Source organism: Geotrypetes seraphini, chromosome 1 (assembly GCF_902459505.1).
Source record: "Geotrypetes seraphini chromosome 1, aGeoSer1.1, whole genome shotgun sequence".
Taxonomy (NCBI): domain Eukaryota; kingdom Metazoa; phylum Chordata; class Amphibia; order Gymnophiona; family Dermophiidae; genus Geotrypetes; species Geotrypetes seraphini.
The window spans coordinates 424,917,824-424,945,284 of NC_047084.1; the positions used below are offsets into that span (position 1 = coordinate 424,917,824).

The 27,461-nt window shown below is 43.6% G+C and overlaps 1 long non-coding RNA gene across 2 annotated transcripts in view; it reads left to right on the top strand.

Moving 5' to 3' along the window:
• The window catches only part of LOC117362335, a 207,181-nt gene that overhangs the window by 18,075 nt on the left and 161,645 nt on the right, over positions 1-27,461 (top strand). For both annotated transcript variants that reach the window (XR_004539867.1, XR_004539869.1), the window contains one exon: positions 26,601-26,692. This is a non-coding gene — a long non-coding RNA (uncharacterized LOC117362335). The remainder of the gene's footprint in view (positions 1-26,600; positions 26,693-27,461) is intronic.

Genomic DNA, 27,461 nt, shown 5'->3' on the forward strand with positions numbered 1-27,461 from the left:
GCATAAATACATATATAAAAGTACATGAGTCATGTACAACTTTAAATGAAATAAAAAACATTTGTTTTAAAAGAGCATAAAACAAAATAAAATTACTAATTTGAATAAAATGAAATGAAAAGGAATGACCAAATGAAACAAAATGTAAATAAACCAAAAAATAAAATAAACAAATACAAAACATGTGTACAGATGAACATAAACATTGAACTTCAATACTGTAACAATCTGACGATTGCTTATAAATATATTACATACATATAAACATCTGTTGGTGCTAGAAAAAAAATCATTATACAACCAATAACAATCACCATTATTGCACATACTGTGAACTTATGTTAAACTTTGTTTATGATGACAAAGCCTGTATTCACCATTATGATTATAAATGATTGTGCAAATATTTGAATGAAAACCATACCTTGATGACTCTATGGAGGCATTAGCGTGAAGCGCGCGCTAAAACCGCTAGCACAGCTTAGTAAAAGAAGCCCTATAATTCAATAACCCAGTTATCATATGGGGTTGAACACTCTGTAAGAAATATATCAATGCGACATATTTCAAAGTGCCTAAAAAAAGAAGAGAAAAGAAAAAAGAGTTGCAGTAAAAAGTGGCCTTAGTGCCCCCTTACAAAGGAGACTCAGTTGTGCTAAGGTCATTTTTACCGCAGCTGTAAAATATCTGATTTTCTATTTTCTCATTTAATAGCCATGCACTAATTGTAGCAAGTAGTGCACAAAGTCTATGGATGTCTTAGCATTTAGTGCACGCTAAATTGGTTAAGGGCTCCTAAATTAGCACGTGAGCACTTATTGACACCTATTTTGTAGGAGGCAAGGTTTTACACGCTATTCCTGCACTAATCAACAAACCTTAATGTAGCTGCACTGACTGATCAGCACAGAAACACCAGTTTTCTACCCCCAAAGCAACCATCTTCTAAAAAAAAAAAAAAAATAGTGCATGGGTTGTACACGAAGATCTGCTATTGGGACAGACATGGGGGAAACCACTGCTTGCCTTGGGTTTGGTAGCATGGAATGTTGCTACTATTTGGGTTTTTGCCAGGTACTTGTGACCTGGATTGGCCACCAAGAAGAACATAAGAACATAAGAATTGCCGCTGCTGAGTCAGACCAGTGGTCCATCGTGCTCAACAGTCCACTCACACAGCGGCCCTTAGGTCAAAGGCCAGCGCCCTAACTGAGACTAGCCTTACCTGCATACGTTCTGGTTCAGCAGGAACTTGTCTAACTTTGTCTTGAATCCCTGGAGGATGTTTTCCTCTATAACAGCCTCTGGAAGAGCGTTCCAGTTTTCCACTACTCTCTAGGTGAAGAAGAATTTCCTTACGTTTGTACGGAATCTATCCCCTTTCAACTTTAGAGAGTGCCCTCTCATTCTCCCTACATTGGAGAGGGTGAACAACCTGTCTTTATCTACTAAGTCTATTCCGTTCATTATCTTGAATGTTTCGATCATGTCGTCTTTCAGTCTCCTCTTTTCAAGGGAGAAGAGGACCAGACTCTCTAATCTCCCACTGTACGACAACTCCTCCAGCCCCTTAACCATTTTAGTCGCTCTTCTCTGGACGCTTTCGAGTAGTACTGTGTCCTTCTTCATGTACTGTGACCAGTGCTAGATGCAGTATTCCAGGTGGGTGCGTACCATGGCCCAATACAGCGGCATCCTAACCTTCTCTGATCTGTTTATGATCCCCTTCTTAATCATTCCTAGCATTTTGTTTGCCCTTTTCGCCACCGGGATACTGGGCTAGATGGACCACTAGCCTGACCCAGTAAGGCTATTCTTATATTATGTTCTTACCATAGAATGCCTGAGCGCCTCCCACGTATGCCATTCTAAGCTTTGCAACTTAGTAAAAGGATCCCTAAATTCATTAATTGATATTTAACCAGAAATTGAGTTTTGTTTTTACGTCGTATGTCTACTACCCTGTGTATACCATTTATTGGTTTATGCACATCTTCTTTATGGAAATGCTTTTATAAATCTCCCTGGCACATATTGCATTATGCTCCCATGGAGACATTACATAGATGCTGTCAATACATTCTCAGAATAATAAACAAAACCCTATTCATGGCTAAACCTTTCTAACATGCAGTGTATCATATTCTTAACACCCACGTACAGCATGCTTCACAACAGCTCAAAAGGTGTCAGGCTGTGAATGCCAATTAAGAATTATGAACAAAATGCAGATATTGTGCATCAAGTTTGTTCCCAGACTGAAATGAAGTATACAGAGCTGCAATGGAAGCCTTCATTCAGTGCTAATTCGGTGTCAAACAGATAGGCATATTGTTAATTTACATATGTAAAATTTAGTGCAATAACACTGTATTAGCACTGAATAATACTGCAGACAAGTTCAGCTCCATAAGGTTGTAACACTGAAATGGCACTGATTCAATAATAATTTCAATTTAGATGGCACCTTGTATTCAGATAGAATTCCAACGTCCCTCATATTTCAGAGCCATGATTGCAGGCACCTCTGGGTAGAGAATAGATACTTCTTCTCTAAAAGCTAGCAAAATTAATCTCAACCGCTTTTAAGAAGCGATCTCCATTTCAAATGTTATATCCCCCCACCTCCCTTTTCTTTTAAACTTTGTTTTTAATAATGTAATTATTGACCCTCCCTTCCCCTTATTACCCTCAAGTTCATGTTTGTATTTGTAAATTGTCTTTTCAATGTTCACTCTTCCCCCTTCTATAATTATTATTTTACCTTTTTTTAATTTTTTTTTTTTTAGCATTGTAAATCAGCCAGATACATGCTGATGGTCAGTATGTTAAAAATAATAAAACTTTAAAACTTTAAACTTTAAGCTGAAAGAAAGAACGATGCTATTATTATTATTATTATATAAAGTACAAAAATACCTTGTTTAAGAGTGGAATCAGATAATATTCAATCCACAGAGATAACCAATCTCAAGTGTCTGCAGTCAGACCTCAGAGCAATTCATGAGGAAAAACCTCAACGCAGACTATCATTGATCGTTTTTATCTCAATTTTTTTGTCACAGTTTTGTCAAGTGCTATATATTTATATTTATAGTTGAAGTGAAATAGTACTTAACTTGACGGAAGATCTCCGTTTCACCCCAAAAAATGTATTACATCGGGCTTCTTCACGAAGTTAATCACTGTAAGCATAGAATACAAACCGTTAAGTGACCTCAAAGTCATAAAGCACTTATTACATTCTAACATTATAATATTCTTAATATTTTTAGAAAAAGCTCATATCCCGCTTTTAACCTCATTAAACAAACCACGGCAGTTCAAAACAGACTACCCTGGAAACCCTAATTGAAAGATACACACACAGCTTCACTTAGTAGGTCCCGTCGTAAAGTAATGGGGAATTAATTTAATTAAGATAAGTTGTTAATCACTTAAGTTTAAATTTATCTTTGATCATAAAGCTATTTATAGTTAAAGTTAAAAACTTAGAGGGGCATAATCAAAAAAAGTGTTTAAGTCCCCTTTTGGCCTAAGTCCTTAAACGTTCAACGCAGAAGCAGGGAAAGTGTCCATAACTAAAACAAACGTCCTTGTTTTGATTATGGCCTTCCTCTGCCTAAGTGCCCAATCAACACTACGTCTAAAAGTACACCCACACGACGTCTACACTTTTTAGCCATAATGAAACAAAAAAATGCCTAAGCCCCAAACATCCAACAGAAGGGCTTTTAGGCGAAGGAGGAGCCAGTCTGTCAAAAACAACACCGGTTACAGAATACCCCCCCCCACAACCATCCAGGCAGGAGAGTGCCCAAGCCCTCCTGTCATGTCAAACCGCGACCCCCCTCCTCCCAGCAACATCGGGCAAGAGGGAGCTCAAGCCCTCTTGCCTCGGCCAACCGTGGCACCCCCGACGATATCGGGGCAAGAGGGAGCCCAAGCCCTCTTGCTCCGCCGATTAACATCGGGCCAGGAGAGAGCCCAAGCTCTCCTGGCCCCGGCGACCCCCCCGCCACTACTTGAATGGGCCAGGAGGGAGCCCAAACCCTCCTGGCCCTGGCGACCCCCCTGCCGCTACTTGAATGGGCCAGGAGGGAGCCCAAACCCTCCTGGCCCAGGCGACGACCCCCCCCCCTCCACGACTCGTTCGGGGCCAGGAGGGAGCCCAAGTCCTGCCCTCGATGCAACCCCCCCTCCCCCCAACGAGCACCCCCCAGGACCCCCTATGGCCCCCCCCAGCCGACCCGCGACCCCCCGGCGTTTAAACAGCTGAACGTAGAGGCAGGCCATTATTTTAAAAAACCTCCTTTTGGACGTTTTTTTTGATTATGGACATTTTCCCTACTTCTACTTTCAACGTTTAAGGCCTTAGGCCAAAAGGGGACTTAGACGTTTTTTTTATTATGCTCCTCCACGGGACTATCTATTCTAAGGTGGAGTACAAGGAGTGTGACTAGCTAACTTAGGTGAAAAATTGGAGAAACAAGAAGAAAGTTTAAAGGAAGTAAAGCCTGTCCAATTGGTAATGGTTAAGGAAAGATCTTTTATTTCCCCCAAGTTGGAGAACTTTGAAAATTTGCTTAGAAAAAATAACTTAAGGCTTTTGAACTTTCCTAAATGTTCAGTCATCTCACCAGTAGAGATGGTGAGAAAATATTTTCAAGAAATCTTAGCCATTCCACTGGAAAATCTTCCTCTAATTGTTAGGGCTTATGATTTGGATATTAAGAGACCTTAAGGGGAATCTACTTCTAATGAAAAACTAAAGATAACGTTGATATGAATTTGTCTTTATTTCTGAAAAGTTCCCTTGAGGTGGTTACAGATAGAACCACTCTATTGTTGACTTTAGCATTGGAAAGTGATAGGGAATATGTAGTACATTTATATTTCCGCTATATTAAAGATAAGTTTATGGGCTCAAATGTTAGAAATTTTCCAGATTTAGCTCAGAAAACCCAGAGGCGTATAAAGGATTTCTTGGTCTTGTGGCCAAGGGTCCTCACCCTTGGGGCTATTTTTTGTTTAAATTTTCAGCAAAATGCTTTATTTCTTATCAAAATAAAAATTTCCTGTTTCTTTTTTTAGCCCAAACAGATGTTAGATTTTATAGGACCAAAAGAAGGGTTGGTATCTTAGTCCATTGATAAATGATCTGTTTAACCGGCTGAAGGATGGATAACCGTTGTGTCACTCTAATTTGAATAATGGTGTTTAATTTATTGAAATTTATTTCCTTTCTTGATTCCAATATTGGTGGACTAAATAGTAGATTGTATTTTCATGTATACACTTTTGTGTAATTATATGTTCCTTTTCTTTTTTTATACTTCTGATCTCTTTCAAGATTGTAATGCTTGATGATAAATTGGAAATTGTTATTAAAAAAAAAGGTACAAAGGTGGTGTTGGGTGTTGGGGATGTTGAGGTTTGGGGAGTGTCAAAAGTTTGGGGGTGTCAGCAGGAAGGAGTGGGCATCCCTCATGCCGCTTTGGAGGTTCTGTGGTGGTGGGAGGAGTCCTCAGCCACAGCCGGCTCAGATGATCACAGCAGGGATATTCCCCCCTCCCCCGATCAGCTGATCCAGCAGGACTCTATGAAACCACAGCTTTGAGTAGTCCTGCCGGCTCAGCTGATCCAAGGTAGGGAGAATGAGAGGGCACTCTCTAAAGTTGAAAGGGTTTAGATTCCGTACAAATGTTAGGAAGTTCTTCACCCAGAGAGTGGTGGAAAACTGGAATGCTTTTCCGGAGTCTGTCATTGGGGAAAACACCCTCCAGGGATTCAAGTCAAAGTGAGACAAGTTCCTGCTGAACAAGGACGTACACTGGTAGGGCTAGTCTCAGCCTCAGTTAGGGTGCTGGTCTTTGACCTAAGGGCCGCCCGGTGAGCGGACTGCTGGGCATGATGGACCACTGGTCTGACCCAGCAGTGGCAATTCTTATGTTCTTATGATTAGGGATTCATGCTGCGATCAGCTCAGCCAGCCATGTCTATAAAGGTCTATAACTGATGCTTGGCATTAGTTAGAAAATTGGGGGTTAGGTGTCTGTCTGTTAGGGCAGATGCAATTCTGTTTAGAATGCCAGTACTTGATTCTCAACCACTTCTTAGGCGGCTACCAAGTCCTTTATAGAATCAGCCCCACAAATGTACCATTGTAAGTGTTTTGTGCTTTGGAAATGAGCTCCCAAGTGTAGCTATCTGGGTTCCACCACTGAAGATCAGCTGTACATGGGTAACTCGAGGAGGCAACTTCAGACACAAGCTTTTAGTGCCAGTAATCAGATTGAGGCCAACATTGAATATTCATTCTAATTCAGCTGAAGGCAGTACCGTATTTTCACGCATATAACGCACGCGTTATACGCGTTTTTACCTACCGCGCATACCCCTCGCGCGTTATACACGTGAGCGCGGTATACAAAAATTTTTTTACATAGTTCCCACCCCGCCCGATGCCCGATTCACCCCCCCCCAGCAGGACCGCTCGCACCCCCACCCCGAACGACCGCTCGCACGCGCTCCCACCCACACCCGCATCCACGATCGGAGCAAGAGGGAGCCCAAGCCCTCTTGCCCGGCCGACTCCCCAACTCTCCGACAATATCGGGCCAGGAGGGAGCCCAAACCCTCCTGGCCACGGCGACCCCCTACCCCCACCCCGCACTACATTACGGGCAGGAGGGATCCCAGGCCCTCCTGCCCTCGACGCAAACCCCCCTCCCTCCAACGACCGCCCCCCCAAGAACCTCCGACCGCCCCCCCAGCCGACCCGCGACCCCCCTGGCCGACCTCCACGACACCCCCACCCCCCTTCCCCGTACCTTTGGTAGTTGGCCGGACAGACGGGAGCCAAACCCGCCTGTCCGGCAGGCAGCCAACAACGGAATGAGGCCGGATTGGCCCATCCGTCCCAAAGCTCCGCCTACTGGTGGGGCCTAAGGCGCGTGGGCCAATCAGAATAGGCCCTGGAGCCTTAGGTCCCACCTGGGGGCGCGGCCTGAGGCACATGGGCCCAACCCGACCACACGGAGAGTCGGGGCAGTGCACGGAAAGTCAGGGCGGGTGAACAGAGAGTCGGGACAGCGCACGGAGAGTCGGGGCAGTGCACGGAAAGTCAGGGCGGGTGAACGGAGAGTCGGGACAGCGCACGGAGAGGCGGGGCAGTGCACGGAAAGTCAGGGAGGGTGAACGGAGAGTCGGGACAGCGCACGGAGAGGCGGGGCAGTGCACGGAAAGTCAGGGAGGGTGAACGGAGAGTCGGGACAGCGCACGGAGAGTCGGGGCAGTGCACGGAAAGTCAGGGAGGGTGAACGGAGAGTCGGGACAGCGCACTGAGAGTCGGGGAGGGCGAAAGGAGAGTCGGGGTGGCCAGAGGAGAGTTGGGGCGGGCGAAAGGACAGTCGGGCTGCATGCGCGGTGTACCCGTGCGCGCGGTATACAAAAGTTTTTGTACATAAAATCGTGGTTTCTGCGCGCTATACCCGTGTGCGCGTTTTACACGGGTGCGCATTATCTGCGTGAAAATACGGTAATCCTGCTGGCTGAATACTACTTTCCACATTATTTTTGATGGTCTAGAGTTCAACACACTGGTAGTAATATTGGATTTGGGCTTAAATCTAAGTGGATTACAGTAAGAAATACATATCACAAAAATTTCAAAACATCATAAAATACATTAAAAAATATTACAAAAATGTTAACTGCTATGACATCCTTTTGATTACCCAATTCATCTATGTTTATTAAATAAAATAAGGACAAACCCTTATCTGAAATTTAGCTATGGTAGTAGATCATGGGCGTGCACAGTCTCTCTACAACGTAAAATAATGGAAAAGAATTACAGATCTTGATAGGATAGAACCAGCCATACTAAGGACACACACACAAACATAATATATACTTCATCCTTCCTAGCAGAAGAATTTGTGCAGCTTTAAGAAACTGTTGAAATATCACTGTTCTGTAAGATGAAATATGGACATTTATCACTCTAGTGCAGGGGTCTCAAAGTCCCTCCTTGAGGGCCGCAATCCAGTCAGGTTTTCAGGATTTCCCCAATGAATATGCATGAGATCTATGTGCATGCACTGCTTTCAATGCATATTCATTGGGGAAATCTTGAAAACCCGACTGGATTGCGGCCCTCAAGGAGGGACTTTGAGATCCCTGCTCTAGTGGGACAAGATGATGGTTTTGATGTATTTAGTATGTTTTCTGTTTTGTGTTGTGTATTTTATTATGTATGTTTTGTTGTAATATGCCTTGATAAAGGCAGAATATTAATAATAAACCATAAACCATGAAGTAAGTACAACCTTTCTTCATGTTTGCTGAACTCACTATATCAATTCAAATCTTCTCTGCCTCCTTAGCTTTTTGAATGTTAATGGTCTTTTACTAAAAATAAACACCAAAATAGTCACGTGTAACTTCTGAATCCAGTACCCATCTGAATTGGTATTATTGCCAGTCTGAACTGGTATTACTACCAGTCAATTGTTTGACCATCTGATATAGCTTCAAAGAAAGTTCAGATGGTGCAATCTGATTTACTGTATCCTGCTTTTTCATCTTTTATATAGCTTCTTTACATTTCCTTCTAAATATTCAACACAGCGATGCATTACTCTCTGATTTAAGTTTGTACCATTTTCTTTCAACTTGACATGCATGCTGTTTCAAAAGTCAGAAACCAGCATGATGCTCGATTTGAATTTTTCATGGTTAAGGAGTTCAATTTTCAGAGGTACCACTTTATCACTATTTATTAAGCTATATTAGATTTTTAATGCAGCTTCTAATTCATGCTAACAGCGAGAGTGGCATCACATTAGCAAATAATATAGTACCACATTAACAGTTAACATAACACATTCAATGTTAGTGTATGCTAATTACTGTGTTAAACACCTAATATATGGAAATTCCAGTGAAGAAGTGTGGTATGAGCAGGAAATAAGTGGGAGATGCACCTTGCAATTTACTATATTGCTCTTTTTGATAGAATTCTTTTTTAGTTTTTACTTCAAAATTTTTTTTTTGAGTTTAGTATATAAAGTACAATAAATGTTAACATGGCAAGAAACATGCACACTGTACCAATGCAAAGAGTCACAAAATATTATCTGTATAATGTAATACAGCAGGCAGACCCATGCCTATCTAGAAGGAGGAGAGTAGCAGCACAAAATGCAGCCCAAAATACATGTAATATCCAAAACACAGAGAGACACCGGAGCCATACACTTAGAGCAAAGCACCCTAAACCAGACCCACCATCTCCAGCTAAAGATCACAACCCTGAAATTCCGGATGGCAGAACAACTCAGACAAATATTGGCACTTTTATCCAAAAGTAAAGAAGCCATAAAGGACATTAAAAATTAGATATCACATCTTACTTCTTGAATGGCAGCAGTGGATACTAGACTGACCACTTTGGAGCAAAAATATTTATTTCTTGATGCCATCTCTTCATGCCAACAGACAGATTGTAAAGTCTTAAAGCAAATGAAGAATGTGATTGAAGACTTGGGCAATAGAAATATGCAAAATAATAGCTGAATCATAGTAACATAGTAAATGACTTGAGTGGTCCATCCAGTCTGCCCAACCATACATGCTCCAAAAATTAATTTAGTTTAAATGGTCCCTTTTCTTAGATATTTCTGGGCCAGAAACCCAGAGCCCTGCCCAGTAGTGTGCTTAGGTTCCATCTACTGGAGTCTCCATCAAAGCTCACTCTAGCCCATCTTAACCATCCCAGCCATCAAAACCCTCCCCAGCCTATTCTCAACTGAATGTCCATATAAGGGACACAGGCCATGCAAGCCTGCCCAGTACTGGCCTTAGTTCCTTCAAAGTAAACCCATTATTTTCTGATTAGAGATCCTCTGTGTTCATCCCACGCTTGTTTGAACTCTGTCACTGTTTTCTTCTCCACCACCTCCCTCAGGAGTGCATTCCACGCATCAACCACCCTCTCCATAAAGAAGAATTTCCTAACATGAAAGAACTGAAAGTGAAAATACGATACAATTTTTGGAGTCCTGGCTGCCTAAAGTTTTAAATATTTCTTTTGACAGAGCCTTTGAGCTGGAGCAAGAGCACTGGGTACCAGCACATGCACCAGTGGGAAATCAAAGGCCATATGTGATTGTGGTAAAAATGTTTTGGTATTGGCATGTGGAAATGATTCTTGCCAGAGTGAGATCCATGAAAAAAGATAGTTTGGCAAAGACAGAATATATTTTTTTATTCTGGATTTTACCAAGGACACAGTATAATGTCAAAGAAAGTTTATTGTGCTGTGGCCCTGCTTATAATCTTTGGCGATGTGCTTTGAGCTGTTCTTACCAGCACCTATGAAGATTACCTTTCAAAACCTCACTAAGACATATACCGACCCTAGCTACTATGGACACATGAGTAGCTATTGGTGGTAGTTATGTTTCTTTGTTTTGCTTTGCTCCAAATACCTGTTTCGTGTTCATTAGTTCACTAGTGTGATATTTAAAGCATATTTGACTATTTCACATTTCTGATTGGGTAGCTCTTGTAGGAATGATTCTAGCTTAGTTCTAATTTACTGTTTTTGGCAGTGGGTTCAGCGGGTCTGTTAGTTACCCTCATCTGGGTTTTTACCCCACCCCCACCCCACAGGTAGGTATTGGGTATATGTTTAGCTATGATTATAGACTGCTGGGAAGGAGGAGGGGAATGTGATAGTGGGGACGGAGGACTGAGGGTTCTTGGTATATATGTGATATATGCATGGGCTCTTATTATTACAATGAGCTAGATCTACAGTATATGCCAGAAACCTCATTTTGCTTTTACTATGCCTTCTTTTTCCAACTTAACATGGGGGTGACATGCTGACACGCATGGCTACCACTTTCTTTTTCCTTTATTGTGATTATGTGTGACTATTTTATGTGTGTTAAATGCATGAACATCCCATTAAATGTAAGAAAATCCTGCTTTATTGTAAACATTTGCATGCAGCTGAAGTATTTCTCTAGGAAACACATTTATGTTATGCTATGTTAATCAGGTTTTCTATTCCGCCTTTACCTATTCAGTTCATGGTCAGATTATATTACAAGAGGTTGGATCAGATACCCAGGAAGTTGCAATGGACAGTTTGACATGGACATTCATTAGAGCTGCTATACAGATATATCTGGAAAACACCAGAGGAAATGCAATTCTGGACTTACTTCTAAATGGACTACGAGGACCGGCGCAATATGTAGAAGTAGAAGGGACACTGGGAAGCAGTGATCATAATATGATCTGCTTCAACCTGGACACGGGGGTGAAACAACGATCCAGAATGACGGCCACAGTGCTGAACTTCTGAAAAGGGAATTATGAAGGGATGAAACTCATGGTGGGAAAGAAGATTAAGAAATGGATAGGTGCTGTAAAAACACTAGAGAAAGCATGGTCCCTTTTCAAGGACACAGTCACCGAGGCACAAAATCTCTATATACCGCATATTAACAAGGGATCCAAGAGGAAAAAGAACAAGGAACCGGCGTGGCTCATTGTAGCAGTGAAAGAAGCAATCGGAGATAACAAGATTTCTTTTAAAGTATGGAAAATGTCAAAAATGGACGAAAACTGGAAAAAGCACAAGCAACATCAACGCATGTGCCATAAGGCGGTAAGAGGGGCCAAAAGGGACTATGAGGAAAAAATTGGCAAGGAGGCAAAAAACTTCAAGCCATTCTTTTGATATATTAAGGGAAAACGACCTGCAAAGGAAGCGGTGGGGCCATTGGATGACCATGGAATAAAGGGAGTGCTAAAGGAGGACAAAGCCATAGCCGACAAACTGAACACGTTTTTTGCATCTGTATTTACAGAAGAGGATATACACAACATACCGAAGACTGATAGGCTATACACAGGAAATGAGGACGGGAAACTGACAGGGTTGATGGTCAGTCTTGAAGAGGTATGCAGCCAGATTGATAGGCTTAAGAATTATAAATCCCCGGGACCGGATGACATCCATCCGAGGGTAATCAAGGAACTGAAAGGGGTTATAGCTGAAATGCTTCAACTAATAGCCAACCTGTCGATCAAATCGGGCAGGATTCTGGAAGACTGGAAAGTGGCGAATGTTACGCCGATCTTCAAGAAAGGTTCAAGGGGAGATCCGGGAAACTACAGGCTGATGAGTCTGAACTAGGTATCGGGAAAGATGGTAGAGGCGCTGATAAAGGATCGCATCGATGACCACCTTGATGGACATAATCTGATGATAACCAGTCAGCAAAGGAAGATCTTGCTTGACGAACTTGCTGCACATTTTCGAGGGAGTTAACAGGCAGATAGACAAAAGTGACCCAGTTGACATTGTATATCTGGATTTTCAGAAGGCGTTTGACAAGGTCCCGCATGAACGACTACTTCAAAAAATTACGAGCCATGGGATTGAGAGTGAAATACACACGTGGATCAAAAACTGGTTGGCAGATAGAAAGCAAAGAGTGGGGGTAAATGGACAATACTCGAACTGGAAAAGCGTCACCAGTGGAGTGCCCCAGGGTTCGGTGATTGGGCCTGTGCTTTTCAACATATTTATAAACGACATGGAAATTGGAACGACGAGCGAGGTGATTAAATTTGCAGATGATACGATGTTATTCAGAGTAGTAAAGACGCAGGAGGACTGTGAAGACCTGCAACAGGACATAAACACACTCGAGAAATGGGCCGCAACATGGCAAACGAAGTTTAACGTGGACAAGTGTAAGGTGATGCATGTTGGGAACAAAAATCTTGTACACGAATACAGGATGTCTGGTGCAGTACTCAGAGAGACAAACCAGGAAAGAGACTTGGGAGTACTGGTCGACAAGTCGATGAAGCCATCCGCGCAATGCGCGGCAGTGGAAAAAATGGCAAACAGAATGCTTGGAATGATTAAGAAGGGGATCATGAATAGATCAGAGAACATTATCATGACACTGTACTGGGCCATGGTACACCCCCGGTGTACCATGGAATACTGTGTCCAGCACTGGTCGCCGTACTTCAAGAAGGAAACAGTACTACTCGAAAGGGTCCAGAGAAGAGCGACTAAAATGGTTAAGGGGCTGGAGAAGTTGTCATACAGTGAGAGACTGGAGAAACTGGGCCTCTTCTCCCTTGAAAAGAGGAGACTGAGAGGGGATATGATTGAAACCTTCAATATAATGAAGGGAATATACTCAGTAGATAAAGACAGGTTGTTCACCCTCTCCAAGGTAGGGAGAACGAGAGGGCACTCTCTAAAGTTGAAAGGGGATAGATTCTGTACAAATGTAAGGAAGTTCTTTTTCACCCAGAGAGTAGTGGAAAACTGGAATGTTCTTCCGGAGGCTGACGTAGGGGAAAACACCATCCAGGGATTCAAAACAAAGTTAGACAAGTTCCTATGGAACTAGAACGTACGCAGGTAGGGCTGGTCTCAGTTAGGGCACTGGTCTTTGGCCTGGGGGCCACCACGGGAGCTGACTGCTGGGCACAATGGACCACTGGTCTGATCTAGCTCCAGCAGTTCTTATATTCTTATGACATTCATTAGAGTTGCTATACAGTTATATCAGTACAGTTATTAATGCAGTTAAGTCATAGTTAGAAAAATGTAGTTAGAAGTTCAAGTAGATCATAGTTGGCTCATCATTATGTCCCAGGAGTTGCATTAGACCAGTGGTCCCCAACCCTGTCCTGGAGGACCACCAGGCCAATCGTTTTTTCAGGCTAGCCCTAATGAATATGCATGGAGCAGATTTACATGCCATGTCATTTCCATTATATGCAAATCTCTCTCATGCATATTCATTAGGGCTAGCCTGAAAACCCGATTGGCCTGGTGGTCCTCCAGGACAGGGTTGGGGACCATTGTATTAGACAGTTTAGAAATGGGCTTTTATAATTACTATTTCAGTTACTTCAGGCTTGGATCCCTGTCTTGGTATAAAAATACTTTTAAAAGTTTTCTGAACAAGATTGTAGTATAAGTGGTAGTTGGTTCTAGCATTTTTTTAGGTGATATTGGATGGATAAGGTAATTTGCCTGTGAGAATTTATATTGTTGCATGCTGGGAATTTTAATTGGAAAAGATTTCTGATGGAATATCTGTTGGAGGATCCCTGGAGTAAGATGGTCAACTCTGTTAAGAAGTTGGGGGGGTGTCCTGTCAAGATCTTAAAGGCAGTGATGCCTAATTTAAACTTGATCCTTACAGTTATAGGTACTCATATAGTATTCATATAGTAGGGCTGTAGGTGTTCTAATTTATGTAATCTGTATATGAGTCTTACTGCTACATTTTGATCTAGTTGTAGATACGATAGCAATGTTTTAGAGCAAAGAACTAGTTTTACATTACAGTATAGTTGAGATCAGGGGTCATATAGTATAGTTGAGATCAGGGGGTATATAGAGGATCAGGGATTGCACTAAAATTTAGAAAGTCTCTGTTGTGAATTACTTTCTTATGGATATTAGCTTTCTCATCACAAAGAAAGATTGTGTTATGATTGATTCTATGTTGCTTTTCATGGATAGATGGTTATCAATTTCTACTCCTAAGATCTGGGATTGTAGTTCTAATGGAAAGTCTGTGTTGCCTACTATAATCCTTAGAGTGTAACATGGGTTAGTTGAGGGTCCTAACCCAAGGAATTTGGTTTTGTTCTTATTTAGTTTGAGGTGGTGGGTTGAGGTCCAGTTTTCTATGATGTGGACACATATTTTTTTACAGTGATGAGGGTATTGGCTAAATCAGCCTTTACAGGTAGCATTATTGTTATGTCATCAGCATAGGTGAAATGTTTTATTTGTGTGAGATCTAGGCTGGCTTCCAAGGATTGTATTAGATGGTAAAAGTGGGAATCCTTGGGGGTCTCCTCTGAAAGGGTGCCAGCAATCAGAAAGTTCACCATCCTTACGTACAGAATAGTGCTGAGTAGTTAGGAAGCCTTGGAACAAGGAAAGAACTGGGCCACTATATCTATAATCACTGAAGATCTCAGACATTTGATCGAAGTCTACTAGGTCAAATGTGCTGCTTAGGTCAAATTGAATTATTATTGTGCTATGCCCCTTGCTTAGTAGTTCTTTGTCTTATGTTACAAGGGCTGTGACCACTGTCTTGGTGTAGGATTTTTTTTTTCTGAATCCCAGTTGTAATGGGTGGAGGATACTGAAGCATTTTAAGTATGGCCGTTTGGAGGAGGATGGGCAGGGGAGGGCTTCAATGGCTGGGAGGGTGTAGATGGGCTGGAGTAAGTCTTAACAGAGATTTCGGCAGTTGGAACCCAAGCACAGTACCGGGTAAAGCTTTGGATTCTTGCCCAGAAATAGCTAAGAAGAAAAAAAACAAACAAACAAAAAAAAATTTTAAATTGAATCAGGTTGGGCAGACTGGATGGACCATTCGGGTCTTTATCTGCCGTCATCTACTATGTTACTATGTTACTATGTTACTAAGTAGCATTTGAGTTGTGCTGTGACATACCCTTTTATAATTTTGTTAAACAGGGTATGGAAGCTACTGGTTGATAACTGGTCACATCAGAAGGGCTGAGTTTTGGGTTCTTGGAAATGAGCGTTGAGATAATTCCTCCTCCTGATTTGGGGAAAAGGCCATTTTTTAGGTGATAGCTGTTTGTTAAATTGAGCTAAACAGCTGCCAAATGAATTAGCACAATAAATGTCATCTTTTAAGGGAGTAATCCTATTACCGGGTACCTCCATTTAACATGCCTCAGGTGGCACAGTGGAAGCCTATTTTATAATGGAACCAAAACATCTAAATTCTGTTATAGAAATGTCTCACAATCTTTATGAGCTGTGGCACACTAAACTGGCAGCTGCAGCTCGAGGGCACTCCAAAGTACGCGGACGTCGCTGTGATGATGTCACATGCATGTGCGATATCTTCAGTTTGACGTCTACGCAAGCGTGGAGGCCCTCCAGACAGGGCCCTGAGCTGTCAGTTGGGGGTCCTGAAAAAGAAGAGGCGCGGAGAGGAGAGATGCCAGGGAAGAGGAGAGGCACTGGCAATGACTGACCAGCTACAGGATGTACCTCTCGCCATGAGAGGCATGTCCTGTAAGCAGTCAGCTGGCACTGGTGCCTTTCCTCCTTCCTGGCATCTCGCGGCACACCTGAAATCTCATGGGTCACACTAGTGAGCTATGGCAGACAGTTTGTGACACACTGTGTTATAGAATGCAAGCATAGCCTGGTTTAAGTGTGAGTGCCTAAATATGGCAGGAACATACATAACTTACAGTATTTGATAAGTTAAGCAGGCAAATGGGAGCCCCACCCATGTCCCATCCATGTTCTACTCATGCGTATGCCTTCTTGCTATGCAAGATAGAGGGATATTTAAAGAATAGTGCTTGGATGGAACCTTTACATATGCGGACAGGTATGAACATATTTGCACATATGATAATATTCTAAACATTTACATGTGTTACATACGCATAAATATTAGTTCCTAGTTTATAGATTTCCCTTCATGTACTTACCATGGTCAGGAGTAGGCAGGGCCTTGCAGTTAGTGCATATTGAGTTACCATGCACTAACACTGCGGTAGATATTGGTAGAGCAATAAGGGGTCTCTACAGCTTTTTGGAAACCCCACACCTCTTGAATGACACTTTTCTGAAACTCCTCATCCCCAAATAGATCTCCTAAAACTCCTACATCTTCTTACCAAGTGGTCTCCCTAGTAGGCATTGGGGGTTTAGCAGTGATGCCCAGATGCTCCTGTCCAACTGGTTCCTGAGTTGGTCTTACTGTGCTACCTTTCTTGTATGGTTAAATATCCACATATTGTGTGCATAGTTTGTCAGCATAAAGAGCGCAATTAAAGCCAGAAGTATAGGAGGCAACACAACCGACAGCAAAAAACTGTTCCATCTAGTATGACAACTGACATCCCCCAAACCAAGAATCTGCAACCTTCTTTAATAAAATCTCAGCCCAAGAACTTGCAGATTTCTTCCTCAACAAAGTCAAGTTGGTCCAATCGGAAGTTGCTAGGACAGCCTCAACAAACACTTCCCAACACAACTATACGGTGTACACTGAACCAATAAAAGCAGACCACATCTGGTCCTCATTCACTAACCTATCCATCGCTGACACCAATAAGCTAATATCAAACCTAGACTTATGAAGCAGCCCCCTAGACAACTGTCTTCCATTCCTTCTTTCAGCTGCTCTGCATCATATCATCAACTGGCTCAACAACCTATTAAATAGTTCCTTGAACCAAGGGCACCTACCCAAAGAAATAGGAAAAATAGCCTTAACCCCTATACCAAAAACAGCCCAAGCAGACCTCTCCATAGCATCTAACCACAGACCGATTGCTGGCATTTCGATCCTCACTAAAATCCTCGAGTCCCATGTCAGCAAGCAGCTAACCTCTTACATAGAGCAACTCTCCTGCCTTCATACATCCCAATACAACCATTGCATCGAGCTCCTCATCATCATCACCCTAATCACTAAAATCAAACAGTTGCTAAGTTTGGGTCATCAGGCAATATTACTCCAATTTGATATCTCCGCAGTCTTCAACTCAGTGGACCACCTCCTAACCAACTCTCAGAAATCGGTATAACAGGAATTGTACTGAATTGGTTCACCGACTTCCTACAAAATCGTGACTAAATAGTCAAAAGGCAAGAATCATACTCCAACCCTTGGAAGGCATTCTGTGGCATTCCACAAGGCTCCCCATTATCCCCAATCCTATTCAATTTATTCATGAGCTCACTGGGTCACATCAAAATGGAAGATGAAACAGTACTATCGTATGCTAATGAAATCCTCCTCCTCATTCCCATAACTAATAACCATCCTAATATTGCCAAAAAAAAAATCTCAAACAATATAGATAAAATTCAAACCTGGACAACGAACAATAAGCTGAAACTAAATGCCACTAAGACCAAAGCCATTGGTTTCAGCACCGCACAACAGAATGTCATACCTAACCTCACTCTTCCATCAGGCATTACTCTCATAATGGAAAAATCCACCAAGGTACTAGGCTGCATCTTAGATGAAACTCTCACAATGGAACCACAAATATCTAACCTTCGGAAAAAGACCATCTACACTATGCGTCAACTGTGACTCACAAGATCATACTTCCACCCACACCACTTTGCTCTTATCGTGCAAAGTGTGCACTTTGCTGGACTATTGCAACTCCGCCTACCTTGGCATCAACACCTCTCTCATCCACAAACTACAACTCATCCAGAACACAGCAGTTAGACTAATCTACAAATTAAAGAAATTTGACTCAATCACAACCTTCATCAGGCAATTACATTGGCTCCCATTATCCCGAATAATTTTCAAATTGTCTTGTATCCTACACTAGATCCTATATGGAAGCTCAGCAGCCCCGCTCATCCAATAATTCTCTAATGTTTGGTCGACATCAAAAAGAATCCTTAACAGAATCCAACTAAATATACCATCCAAAAAACCTCCACTACAAGCAAATTTTTTATTCTATGCTAACTTATCTGGGTGTAAAAACTAAACTAAGCCTTAAGTTTATATATCGCATCATCTCCACGGAAGTGGAGCTCGACACGGTTTACAAAGCTTAAAAATATAGGAAGAGAGAGGAAAAAGATTTACAAGAGCATATGAAAAGAGGGATGTAAACAGGGGAATAGATGTTATATATTAGAGAAAAGCCAGGTTTTCAGATGTTTTCGGAATAGTTGGAGGGAACCCAGATTCTGCAGCGGGATAGTGAGGTCATTCCAAAGGCCCGTGATTTTGAAGAGGAGGGATCTTCCCAGTTTACCTGCGTGGAGGATGCCATGTAGAGAGGGGAAGGATAGTTTATGTCTGTGGGCTGATCTGGTGGTAGCAGGTGTCAGGGCGAGGAAGGATAGAGGGATTAGGGGCGGGAGGATGCCGTGAATGATCTTGAAAGCCAGGCAGGAGCATTTGAAATGAATTCTGGAAAGTACTGGGAGCCAGTGAAGATTGGTAAGTAGTGGGGAGACGTGATCAAATTTGCATTTAGCAAAAATCAGTTTGGCTGCAGTATTCTGGATAAGCTGGAGTCTGCGAAGACTTTTTTTTGTTAGGCATAAATAAATGGCATTACTGTAATCGAGTTTGGATAGGATGATGGATTGTACAAGGACAGTAAAGTGTTTTTGGTGAAAATAGGATCTAACTTTCCTCAGCATGTGGAGGCTGAAAAAACATGATTTTGCCAAGGAATTCAGGTGATCGTTGAGGGAGAGGGAGGAATCGATAGTAATGCCGAGGACCTTACCAGACAAAACCTGGAATGACCTACCAGAAGTTATCAGGACAGAGACAAACTACACTACATTCAGAAAAAACTTGAAGACTCACCTCTTTGACAACTAACTGTCTTAATTTCTGTATAACTCCCCCTACTTCTGGGTCTCCTCTCTTATTTCTCCATACTAGTGATGCCCGATTCAGGAAAAAAATTTTGATTCGATTTTCCTGCCCAATTGGGTGTTTTGTTTTTTTTCAAACATTCTGGTGGGTTTATTTTATAGCCTCTTCACCCCGTTTGCCTTCTCCTAACCACACTGGTGCTGAGGTGTAAACAAAATAAACAAACAAAAAAAGACTTTTCCTCTCTCTGTTAAGCTCATGTTTGCGGTCTAACCGCAGCTCTGGCAGAATACACATTTCAAATCTGGCATATTGTAATCAAAAAATGGAAAATAAAATTATTTTTTCTACCTTTTGTTGTCTGCTCATTATTCAAATCTTGTTGGTTCCAGGCTCTGGTTGTCTTCTGATAACTTGCTTGCCAGGGTCTCCTTCTTTGTTCTTTCTCCGTGCTAACCATCCATCTGCCATCTCTTTCTTCCCCTTCCATTTCCCTTCCCTCCCCCGGAGGTCTGGCATCTTTCTTTTTTTTTCGTCTCCATCCACAAATCCACCTTTTCTTAACTACCCTTTCATCCAGCACCACCCCAGGGTCCACCATCTCTCCCTTTCTTTTCCCAACTACCCTACTATCCAGTATCTCAATCCCCCCTCCACACCATCACTTGTGTCCAACTTCTCTCCCTTTCTGTTCCTTCCCAACCTAAATCCCATTGTCCATCATCTCTCTCCCTCTCCTCTATTTTTAGACCCATTATTTCTTCCCCCCCAAAGTCTGGCATATGCACGCCTCTTTGAAACCCCCTTCCCTCCCTCCCTCCATGTACTTCTATACCAGGGCCCCCCTCCCCTGAAGGTCTGTCCCCCCTGAAGACCTGCACCTCAACCTGAAGGCCTATCCCCCCATCCCTAAAGGCCTGTCCCCCCTTGAAGGCCTGCCCCCCCTTGAAGGCCTGTCCCCCCTTGAAGGCCTATGCCACCAACCCTGGCCATCCCTGCTTTGAAGGCCTGTCCCCTACTTGAAGGTCTGTCCCCCCTTGAAGGCTTATCCCCCCTTGAAGGCTTGTCCCCCTCCTTAAGGCCTGTCCCCCCTGAAGGCCTATGCCAACATCCCTGGCCTGTCCCCCCTTTGAAGGTCTGTCCCCCCCTTGAAGGCTTGCTCCCCTTAAAGGCCTGTTCCCCCCTTAAAGGCCTGTCCCCCACCTTGAAGGCCTGCACCCCCCCAAGGCCTGTCAAACTCTCCACTCTGAAGGACTGCGCACCCCCCCCCAAGAAGGCCTCCATGTTCCCCCTGGCCTCCCTGCACCGTTTACCTTCTAGTTGAAGCCTGCACAGAAGATCGCGGTTATAGCGTCTTTGCAAACTGCTTTTAGCTGTTTCATCTGCTGCAGTCCCGCCCCTCCTCTGATGTCAGAGGCAGGATTGCGGCGGAGGAAACAGCTAAATGCAGTTTGCAAAGACGCTATAACCGCGATTTTCTGTGCAGGCTGCAACTAGAAGGTAAACGGTGCGGGGAGGCCAGGGGGAAGCCGGATGCCAGGGTGGGAAACCGAATGCTAGGAGGGGAACCGGACGCCGGGGGGGGGGGAAGCCGGACAGTGGCACAGAAGCACTTCCTGACTGACCCTCCCTCCTCGTTCTCTAAAGCAGGTGCAGCAGCGGCCGGCCAGCAAGAGCAGCGCCGCACCTGCTTTAAAGGGCGAGGGGGGAGGGTCCGAATCGGAAAGCCAATTTTTAAAAATTTTAAATCAATTCGAATTGATTCACCCAAAGTGAATTGGTGAACCGATTCGAATCGTGAATCGGGCAGCAATACTCCATACCCCCTTCCTCCTTGATCTGTCACCTTGAGCCTATATAGGTATGTACGACGCACAAATGGAAGATTAGATTAGATTAGAATTTTCAAAGATAGAATCTATTCAAGTTACCGTATTTTCACGCAGATAACGCGCACCCGTGTATAACGCGCACACGGGTATAGCGCGCAGAAACCACGATTTTATGTATAAAAACTTTTGTATACCGCGCTTAAGGGTATAACGCGCATGCTGCCCGACTGTCCTTTCGTCCGCCCCGACTCTCCTCTGGCCACCCTGACTCTCCTTTCGCCCTCCCCGACTCTCCGTGCGCTGTCCCGACTCTCCGTTTACCCGCCCTGCCCTGCCCTGCCCCCCCCCGGCAGGACCACTCGCACCCCCACCCCGAAGGACCGCCGACTCCCCGACAATATCGGGCCAGAAGGGAGCCCAAACCCTCCTGGCCACGGCGACCCCCTACCCCCACCCCGCACTACATTACGGGCAGGAGGGATCCCAGGCCCTCCTGCCCTCGACGCAAACCCCCCTCCCTCCAACGACCGCCCCCCCCAAGAACCTCCGACTGCCCCCTCATAAATGCTTTTATTAGAAGCTTATGGCTTGCCCACTAAATATCCTCCCTTCTGGAAGACACAGCACAGAGTCTAATAAGAGCCCACGAGAAGAGACTGTGCAGCGAACTCAAATGAGTTACTGTGTTCAGGTTTCAGCTGTGTCAGCGGCACGGAAAGTTACTGCCATCACTTATCTGTATTGATTGCTGCAGGGAAGGGCTGAATCGGGCTGTTGTGATGACAATATCTCATTCCGGCGCGTGTACACACACGCACGCAAAAATGGACACACGGGTAACCCTGAGTTAGGCATGAGCACTATAAAGACATGAGCACTATAAAGACAATGAGTTAGGCATGAGCACTATAAAGACCCGCGACCCCCCTGGCCGACCCCCACGACACCCCCACCCGCCTTCCCCGTACCTTTGTGTAGTTGGGACAGACGGGAGCCAAAACCGCCTGTCCGGCAGGCAGCCAATGACGGAATGAGGCCGGATTGGCCCATCCGTCCCAAAGCTCCGCCTACTGGTGGGGCCTAAGGCGCGTGGGCCAATCAGAATAGGCCCTGGAGCCTTAGGTCCCACCTGGGGGCGCGGCCTGAGGCACATGGTCGGGTTGGGCCCATGTGCCTCAGGCCGCTCCCCCAGGTGGGACCTAAGGCTCCAGGGCCTATTCTGATTGGCCCACGCGCCTTAGGCCCCACCAGTAGGCGGAGCTTTGGGACGGATGGGCCAATCCGGCCTCATTCCGTCGTTGGCTGCCTGCCGGACAGGCGGGTTTGGCTCCCGTCTGTCCGGCCAACTACCAAAGGTACGGGGAAGGGGGGTGGGGGTGTCGTGGGGGGTCGGCCAGGGGGGTCGCGGGTCGGCTGGGGGGGCGGTCGGAGGTTCTTGGGGGGGGCGGTCGTTGGAGGGAGGGGGGTTTGCGTCGAGGGCAGGAGGGCCTGGGATCCCTCCTGCCCGTAATGTAGTGCGGGGTGGGGGTAGGGGGTCGCCGTGGCCAGGAGGGTTTGGGCTCCCTCCTGGCCCGATATTGTCGGGGAGTTGGGGAGTCGGCCGGGCAAGAGGGCTTGGGCTCCCTCTTGCTCCGATCGTGGATGCGGGTGCGGGTGGGAGTACGTGAGAGCGGTCGTTCGGGGTGGGGGTGCGAGCGGTCCTGCTGGGGGGGGTGAATCGGGCGTCGGGCGGGGTGGGAACTATGTAGAAAAACTTTTGTATACCGCGCTCACGCGTATAACGCGCGAGGGGTATGCGCGGTAGGTAAAAACGCGTATAACGCGCGCGTTATGTGCGTGAAAATACGGTAATCATTATTGACTCTATTGGACACCACTGAAAACTGCGCTCTTGATAGAAGAAACTCTTGAAAAATAATGCATGCTATGTTGAGCAAAATTGTGTTTTCTCTGTGCAATTAATATGAACCCTTCTGCTTCACTTGACTACTTCTTTCCACACACAAACCAAAAAAAAATAATACTTATATGAAAAAATAAATGAAGAAATTGTGTAAAAGTCCTAGTATCCTCCCTCCCCCCAACGACCGCCCCCCCCCCAAGAACCATGTGCCCAAGGCCCCGCCCCCAGGAGGGACCTAAGACTCCCGGGCCTTTTTTTTTTTTTTTTTTACAAAGCTGTGCTAGCAGCTACCTTGTGGCAAAACTCCCAAAGCTCTTTAAATCCCTATGGGCTTTGGGGCAGTTACCACAGCAGCAGTTGCTAACACGACTTTGTAAAAGCGGAGATTATCTCAGGGTAAAAAAATAAATCCAGTTTTTATTATGTTAGAAATATGGGATACAAAGGATAACTTACAGTCTATGATCTCTAGAGTCTGAAGTTCTCCGAGTTTCCTGTTGTGAACTGTTTTGGTAGGGGTTGGGGTGGGGGGAAGTAATATGGGTTTTTGATCTATTCGTTTTCCTTTTCCTACAGGTTTGGGTGGCTGTGGTCCTATCAATGGCTGTTATTTAGTCTATTGTTTAACACGGTGGATTCGCCCTGGTCTGGGTGGAGGATGGGGAGGGGTTGCATGCTTTTTATTCTTGGTTATTGCTCAAAGATGTATGGACTTTTATCTGGTCTGGGGCTTTGCCCGGTGTGTGAATTTGTGATTTATTTGAAATCAATAAAAAATTGTTCTACCTTAAATGAATCAATAGGAACTATATTTGAGTTAAAAAGAATGTCAACATACAGCTGCCTTCTACTTCAGGAAGCAGATGAAAGCCTGACACTTCACTCAAGTCTTTTACACATAGGGTGATTGACTATATACTCATTATGCATGCACCAGGACTAACTCGATACACAAACTGTAACTAAATCAGTTCCTTATATCTTGTTTAACTATATAATCAACTTGTCTGATTTTAGCCTACGATTTGTTTATCCCAACAGACTCTGTACCAGACATCTTGTACCCACCTAATATCTGCATTTGACCCCTCGGCTATATAAGCTGTATTCTAGAAAAGCATTAGCATCATATCTATGTTATTTGAATGTTCTTATGTGTGCTTATTAGGTGTTTCATAATTATTATGCTGACATTGTATTATATCTCTCTTATTTGAATTTCATACTGTTAAAAACTTTGATTTTTAAACTGTTTCATGGTAGTTCTATTATTAAGTTTCAGTTTGTAGATTTTGACTTTACCTCATTCATTGTATTTATGTTTATATTTGGTCTTTTTACTACTGTTATGCTGTTAGCAAAATTGTAAGCTTTACGTTGAATTGTATTTGCTGTACATCACCTTGGGTGATTCCCTTCATAAAGGTGGTTAATAAATTCCAATAAATAAACAAATTAAGTTTGAGTTGATGATTTTGAAGCCAGACAGTGTCAGGTTACAAACAATGCTGAAGTGGAGTAATCATCAAAGCCGTACAGTGTATCAATAAAATGTCATCCTCATAAAAGTAAAAATAGATTTCGTAGCCTTGGATGAGTGTTCCACTAGGCCAGGGGTAGGCAATTCTGGTCCTCGAGAGCCGGACCCAGGTCAGGTTTTCAGGATATCCACAATAAATATGCATGAGATAGATTTACATCTCAAAGAGGCAGTGCATGCAAATCCATCTCATACATATTCTGTGTGCCTCCCGAGTTTTCAGGTATGCCACGACACAATGGTGAGGAGGAGAGTCGTCCACACCACCGGACTGCCTACAGGACTTGCCTCTCGTGGCAAGAGGCATGTCCTGTAGGAAGTCAGCTGGCACAGATGACTCTCCTCCTGGCTGGTGTCTCTTCTCCTCTCCCCATACCTCCTGGATCCCTCCACCGAAGTGGGTTACAGCCAGATGGGCCTCCGCGCATGCGCGGACTTCGGCCAGGACACTGGATTTAGTGTGCTGCCGGCCAGAAAGTTTGCAAGACACTGGCTTAGACAAAAAAAAACACAAAGATTTGATTCTGGTCTGTAATTGGCTAGATCCAATGAGTTCAAAGTGCCTTTTCAAGATAGGGCAAATTACAGCTGTTTTCCAAGAGGATAGAACTTTTCCAAGTGTTAGTATCTTATAAATAAGTATAAGAACAAGAGAAAGAAGCCCATGTGTAGGAATTGTGATCCAAGCAGAGAGTACAGGATCCAATAAACAAGTCACTTGATTAATTGATATAAAAGCCTGCATCAAGATGGTAAGAGAGGGCAGTTGAAAAGATGTTCAAAGTTGTGCAATGAGAATGGATGGTGTCAAGCAAGAATCTGATGAAGTTAAGGACTGTGATACCTGAAAAATAGCAAAAGACTATTGCAATAGCGCAACTTTCTGTTCAAAATGATTCACTGAGGCACCTGCTGATGGCATAACAATAGTCAACTCATTTTTAAGCCTCATAGTTAAATGGAAAACTAAAGCGTATATTGAATGTGTTAGATTTGGAAAGGTTTATATTAATTGATCATAATATGTTTTCCGAGCAGGTCTTAAGTTAGTAATATAAAAACACTGAAGAGCTTACAAAGGGAACATATTTTGCAAGTTTTAAATTTCCTCCATTTACATTCTGTATTTCTAGCTTGACATTACAGGTGTCCGAAGCCAGGGTTAAACCATGGCTGCCTAATAGAGGTCTTGGGGGATGTGGCTGTAGAGGGACTAGAGAATCTAGCGCTAATCACAGTGAAGAATCCCAACATAGAGCCTGATCATTGAGTTTTAGGGAGCAAAAAGAATATAGAAACATAGAAGTATAGAAATAGACGGCAGATAAGGGCCACAGCCCATCTAGTCTGCCCACCCCAATTACCCTCCCCTACCTTTCTCTGTGAATAGATCCCACATGTCTATCCCATTTGGCCTTAAAATCAGGCACGCTGCTGGCCTCAATAACCTGAAGTGGAAGACTATTCCAGCGATCAACCACCCTTTCAGTAAAAAAGAATTTCCTGGTGTCCCCGTGCAGTTTCCCGCCCCTGATTTTCCAAAGAGGGAAACAGGTATTTAGTTCTGTTTGATGAAGCTTTTGGGATGGACCATGGGAAACATCCTTACCGGAGACACAAAAAGAAAGTTTTACTGAAAAAATAATGAATGATCTGATCAAGTAACAGGTAAATGTATAAATATTTAAAACTGTTAGAAATGATGCACAATGAGATAATACCAAGTCTTGAATACGACCCGTTAAAATGTTGCAATAGTCCTAGATTTTCTGTAAAAGTTAGAAAGGATAGTGCATATGCGATATCATCAAAGCGGACTATTTGGATGGACATGGATGTTAAAATCACTTTGAATTTCAATGCTTCTTTAGAGCTGGATGTGGTCCTGGAGTTCTAGAAAAGGGCAGATCTTGTCCCTCCCCACAAAAGAAGAAGTGAGGAAGAGGTTGGGACCTACAGAACAGTAAGTAAATGAATGGAAATGTTTTTAAAGTATAGTAAATGTTTTGGAAACCAATGGGATTTAATGGGCGTCAGAGCATTTGCCACCCTGCAGTTGCTACTGCAACTTTATAAAAGGGGGGAATATTTCTTCCAGTTGGCATTTAATATAGAGGCCCCTCTGGATAGATTCGGGGCTATCGTCTGCGTCAGGTTATCGGGGGAGAACAATAGGTGATATTCTAAGTTATAATTTTGTTTGAATGACTTGTGCTTATGTTTTTAGGTCTGTCCTATCTGTTTTATGGAGAGGTTTTTTTCCTATGATTTTTTTTTTTTAATCTTTATTGATTTTTAATCAAAAAACAGTGGCAAACAAATAAAAGAACAGTATATATTATATACATTGCATTATTATCTATACAGGTAACTTATGTGTTATTCAAGATTTTCAAATTTCCTCAATATAATAGTAATATAATGTGACATAATCTTCTATATATATAAAATTGGAGGTATGTATGTGTGTATGTATGTGTGTGTGTGTGTATGTGCCGCGATCACGCAAAAACGGCTTGACCGATTTGAACGAAACTTGGTATACAGATCCCTCACTACCTGGGATGATATGTTCTGGGGGTCTCGCAGCCCACCTGCACACGTGGGCGGAGCTACAAACAGAAAATCAGATTTCACCCATTCATGTCAATGGAAAAAATGTAAAAAGCTGCCATTCTCACAGTAATTCAAACCCGGCTTGACCGATTTGAACGAAACTTGGTATGCAGATC